Source organism: Gossypium arboreum, chromosome 9 (genome assembly GCF_025698485.1).
Source record: "Gossypium arboreum isolate Shixiya-1 chromosome 9, ASM2569848v2, whole genome shotgun sequence".
Taxonomy (NCBI): domain Eukaryota; kingdom Viridiplantae; phylum Streptophyta; class Magnoliopsida; order Malvales; family Malvaceae; genus Gossypium; species Gossypium arboreum.
The window spans coordinates 60,128,888-60,134,887 of record NC_069078.1 but is presented as its reverse complement, the minus strand read 5'-3'; positions in this window follow the sequence as shown (position 1 = coordinate 60,134,887).

Here is a 6,000-nt window from a genome sequence, read left to right as displayed (position 1 = left end):
TCACATCTAGCATTTTGCTTCCAGAGAAGTTCCTTATAATGTAACACATTTTCTAATTTATGTCTTATCTCCATTTCAACGGGAGCCAAATGATTAGTACCTAATAGATCCATTTTATTTTGTATGGTCGACAACTTATGGATCAGGTTTCTCTTACGAGTAGTAATATGACCGTAGATGTTCTTATTCCAATCTTTAAGATTTACAATAATCTTATCTAAAGAAGCCGACATGTTCCCTTGAAAGTCCCATTGATTTTTCACGAAATTATCAAAATCAGGGTGCTCGGCCCGTCCTGCTAAAAATTGGAACGGTCTTCCCCTAGGCAAAGCAAGAATCTGGTTTAGTTTTAAGAGAAGAGGTCTGTGATCGGACTTAATCCTCGGAAGATGAGTAATTAGACTATTTGGAAAATAATTAACCCAAGCCACATTTCCCAAAGCTCGATCCAATCTTTCAAACAGATTACCCCTGTGCCAAGTAAAAGGAGGTCCCCTAAACCCCAAATCATGAAGATTAGCCAAATCCACAAAATCACCAAAGTAAGGACATCTCCTTCCATCCGAGAGACCACATGTTTTCTTATTAAGGGAAAGAACAACATTAAAGTCTCTGATCACCATCCAAGGAATTTGACTACTAGGAATAGAAGCTCTTAGATCCTGCCAAAGAACTTTTTGCTTTTGACGATTTGGGCTCCCATACACAAAGGCAATCCAAATAAAGTTTGAAGAAGAATTAGGCCAGACCCACATAAAGATAAATTGGGGGTGATTTCGTATAGCTTCAACTCGAACAAAATTTTTCCAACCAATCCAAATTCCCCTAGCATAACCAACAGCTTCCACACGATACGAAAATTGAAAACCCAACTTTGCGATAATTTTATCAGCTTTGGACTAACTCTAGTCTCCAGCAGGCTAATGATATCTGGTCTGTGTTCCATATTATACTCACGAAAAATGCGAGGAAATCTAGCATTGGCGAAAACCTGACAGTTCCAAGAAAAAATCAAGAGATTCATAAATATTAAAATTATATAAAAAGAAACGTACCACTACTATCAAGAATCATTCCAACCACTAGGTCCAGATTCAACTAGAGTTCATGTTCCAGCATCTTCGATAAATTAGAGGAAATAAGCTTCGCCACCTCTTCCATAGAATTAGCTAAAGAAACTCGTGAATTGGCAGAAGCTTTAAAGCGACTCCCTCGTCCCCTTAGAACATTACTACTCTTACATCCTCCTCTAGCAACGCCAAATTTCCCATTAAATTTTCGGTCCTGAGTTCCTACACTACCTGCGCTCAGAGACTCAATAGTACGACCTTTAGACTGATTAGGAGAATTAGAAATTTTTTTAAAAATAACAACAGAATGCTTCTCCTGATCTAAAATACTATCGGCCAACTAAACTGCAACCTCAACTGGACCTTCAAAGGCCGGGTTGAAATGCGCCTTGATTTCATCCAGGTTTTTAGCTTGCAAATTTGAGTCAACACCATTCTCTCATCATACTTTAAAACATGTAATAACACTTCTATACTAATTTTCCAATTTTTACAAAACAATCCTTATACTTTAAATTCCATAGTTTTTACAAATCAATCCATGAAATTCAACTTTTACATTTTTTTACATTTAGTACTATTTATTCCCTGAAATATAAACTTTCCTATTTTTAGAATTTAGTACTTTTTTTTTCTATTTTAGTTAAATTAAATAATGTGAAAAATAAAATAGAATAAAATAAATAAAAATAAAGAACACATAAATTTTACGTGGAAACCCTTTCGGAAAAAAACCACTAGCAGAGGAGAAGAAAATTCACTATGTCGAAAATTTTTTTACTCAAATACAAGAGGAATAGACTATGTCTATTTATAGGCTTGCAAAGCCATATTCTAGTAGGATTGAAACACCTTATCCTAATCAATATAAAATAGATGGAGTTTAATAAGGTTGAAAACCTTATTCTAAAATAAAATAAAAGAAGTCTAGTTCTATATGGATTTTACTTTTATTTTATTTTCCATCGTATTTTATTTAAATAAGAATTTGGGTCACTTAATTCTAACAATCTCCACCTTGACACAAATTCTCAATGAACAAGTTCTTCATTGCGAACTTTCAATAAACAAGTTCTTCACCTCTTCCAAAAACCCTTAAGGGTTTAACTTCAACAATGAACACCAACCAAGTCTAAGCAATGCTCAAACTTGGTTATAGGAAGTGACTTAGTCATCATATCTGCAGGATTTTCATGAGTGCTAATTTTGCTCACAACAATATCACCACGAGCAATAATATCACGAACAAAATGATACCGAATATCAATGTGTTTTGTTCTCTCATGAAACATTTGATCTTTTGTAAGAAAGATGACACTGATTGTCACAAAATATCGTGCTGATTTGAAGGTCTTCATTGAGTTCACTAAATAGTCCCTTCAACCAAATAGCTTCTTTACAAGCCTCAAGAATCGCCATGTACTCACCTTCGTGGTAGACAAAGCGATCGTAGTTTGCAAAGTGGCTTTCCAACTAATTGCACAACCTCCGATTGTAAAGACGTAACTCGTGAGAGATCTTCTTCTATCAAGGTCTCCAGAAAATCAGCATCAACATACCCTATAACTCCATCTTTAGTTCTTCCAAACTGTAAGCAAACATTAGTAGTGCCTCGTAAGTATCTTAAAATCCATCGAATCGCTTTCCAATGTTCTTTACCAGATTCGCCATGTATCTCGCTAACTGCACCGACCGCATATGATAAATCGACGTGAACAAACCATAGCATACATGAGAGATCCTCTCGCACTAGAGTATGGAACATGTGACATGTACTCAATCTCATTATCCGATTGAGGAGATAAGGCCGATGAAAGTCCGAAATGGTCGCTAAAGGAGTACTAACAGCTTAGCACTCTGCATATTGAACTCAAAGAACTTTCTCAATGTACCCTTCCGACTTAGGTACAATTTACTTGCTTTTCTATCTCGAGAATCTCCATACCAAGTATCTTCTTTGCTGGTCCTAAATCTTTCATCTCAAATTCTTCACTTAGTTGGGCTTTAACCTTTCTTATCTCTCTTTATCTTTTCTCGCTATCAACATGTCATCAACATAAAGAAGTAGATACACAAAAGAACCATCACCGTTTTTCTTAAAGTAGACACAACTCACAAAACTACTTCTTTTGAAATCATGAGAAGTCATAAAAGAATCAAACCTCTTGTACCATTGTCTTGGTGATGTTTCAAACCGTAAAGGGACTTTTTCAAGAAGCAAACATAGTCCTCTTTTTCGAGACTATAAAACCCTCCGTTGTTGCATGTAAATATCTTCCTCAAGTTCTCCATGCAAAATGCGCTTTTACATCTAACCGCTCAAGCTCCAAATCATGCATGGCCACAATACCAAGCAAAGCTCGAATCGAACTATGCTTAACAACCGGAGAGAACACATCTGTGAAGTCCACTCGAATTTGATCAGTAACCCTTTGCAACAAGCCTTGCTTTATATCCGGGTTCTTCAACTCCCGAGTCCCTTCTTTCTTTTAAACACCCATTTACAACGAATGCCTTTTTACCTTTAGGAAGTTTTACAAGATCCCATGTTCTTTTTTGTGAAGTGATTCCATCTCCTCTTGCATAGCAAACATCCACTTTTCTCGAGTCTTCACACTAATCGCCTCGTAATAATTAAATGGCTCTTGATTCGCATCTATATCTTCACCACATTTAAAGCATAAGCAACTAGATCAACCTCGGCATACTTCTTTGGAGGTTTAATTTCTCTTCTTGTCCTATTTTTGGCGATAGAGTATTGCGGTGAAGAAGCAACTCTATTCTCAATTTTTATACCGGCTTGAGGAGTTGATTCTCAGATTAATCGATGCTCCACCCGCTTTTGGTTTTCTTTATTGGAAGAGTCTTTAAGAGATAAGTTAGGTAGCATAGCGGTTTCATCAAAAACAACATCTCGCTAATCACAACTTTTCTATTTTCAGACACCATAACTTATAGCCTTTTACACCAGCTTTATAACCAAGAAAAACGCATTTAATGGATCTCGGTTCCAATTTTCCATTATCAACATGAGCATACGCAGGACACCCAAAATCTTTAAATCGTAATAATTAGCGGGATTACGGACCATACCTCTTGTGGAGTCTTTTTCTCAATGGCAACGGATGGAGATCGGTTGATCAAAAACATGCAAGAGAGGTCGCTACGCCCAAAATGACTTGGTAAGTTGGCATTTGACAACATACATCGAACTTTCTCCATGATCGCTCGTTCATTCGCTCGCAACACCGCTTTTTTGTGGAGTATGACGAACCGCAAGTGTCTCATGATCCTTCGACTTGCACAATCTATTAAACTCATCGTAATGTAACTCTAAGCCATTGTGCATGCGGAGGTATTTTATCTGCTTTTCCCATCTGCTTTTCAATCATAATTTTCCAAGACTTAAATGTGGAAAACACATCGCTTTTCGCTTCGTGAAGAACGCCCAAACTTTTCCGGAAAAATCATCAATAAAGGTTAGCATATAATTAGCTCCACCTCTCAAGGCACTCGACGGCCCCCACAGATCGAATGGATATACTCCAACGCTTCTTCGTGTTATGGATTCCTCTAGTGAATCGAACTCTCTTTGCTTCCCAAAACACAAGTGCTCACAGAAATTCAGTTTGCAAATTCCTTGCCCATTAAGAAGTCCTCTTTGCTTAATTCGCCATGCCATTCTCACTCATATGCCCTAGGCGATATGCCAAAGTTTAGTAATATCATCATCGACAAGGAAGAGGAAGCGACAACAGATCACCAAGAATGATAGAACCCTCAGAAACATATAACTTGGCAATCTTTCTTTGCCCTTTCATCACAACAAGGACCCTTTGAAATCTTTAAAACCCCACTTTCACCGTGTATCTGCACCTTTTGAATCAAGAGTACTCAACGAAATTAAATTTCTTTTCAATTCGAACATGCCGCACGTCACTAAGTGTTCGACAACTCCATCAAACATCTTAACTTTAATTGTTCCAACACCGCGATTTTACATGAAGCATTATTTCCCATCAAAACAACACCTTCAGATCATCGTTTCATAAGTTGTAAACCAATCCCGATTGGGACTCATGTGGAAGGTGCACTGAATCAAGTATCCACTCTCGCTTACTTTAGAATCATTGATGAAGCAACTAGAAGTTCACCATCGCCGTAGTCTTCTACAACATCGACTTCACCAAATTTTCCGGTTTGTTTTCCTTTTGATTCGCAGCCTCCCTTTTAATCTTATTTTGTAGCTTATAGCACTCAGATTTAATGTGCCCTTTCTTCTTGCGAAGTTGCAAGTTTTACCTCTGCTTGAAGATTTCGATCTACCCTTAGATTTACCACGAGGATTCCGCTCGTGTTCTACCACGATCATCATCAACATTCCAGTCTTGTCTCCCACGAACAATGAGACCCTCTCCACGAGAGTTGGGTTTAACCACAAGATGCTTCATCTTATCATACGAGGTTAAAGAATCATAAACCTCATCAACTGTGAGAGACTCGCGGCTATATAAAATCGTGTCTCTAAAGGTTGAATAAGACAGGGCAACGAACAAAGTAGAATCAACCCTAGATCTTCCTTATCATATCGAACCTCCATGGCCTCCAAGTTTGAGAGAATTTCTTTAAACACTGTTAAGTGTTCGTACTGACGCACCTTCCTCCAAACGATGAGCATAAAGACGCCGCTTCATATGCAACTTGCTTGTTAGAGTTTTCGACATACATATTTGTTCTAGCCTCTTCCATAATGCAAAGTGAGTTTTCTCTTTCATCACATCCTGCAAAATTTCGTTGGACAAATGCGAGATGTAATTGTGTTAATGCCTTTCGATCCTTACGCTTCTTCTCTTCATCTGTTAATGTCGAAGGCATCTTATCTATCCTAGCAGGGCATCCTCTAGATCCATCTGCAAGAACGCTTGCATCT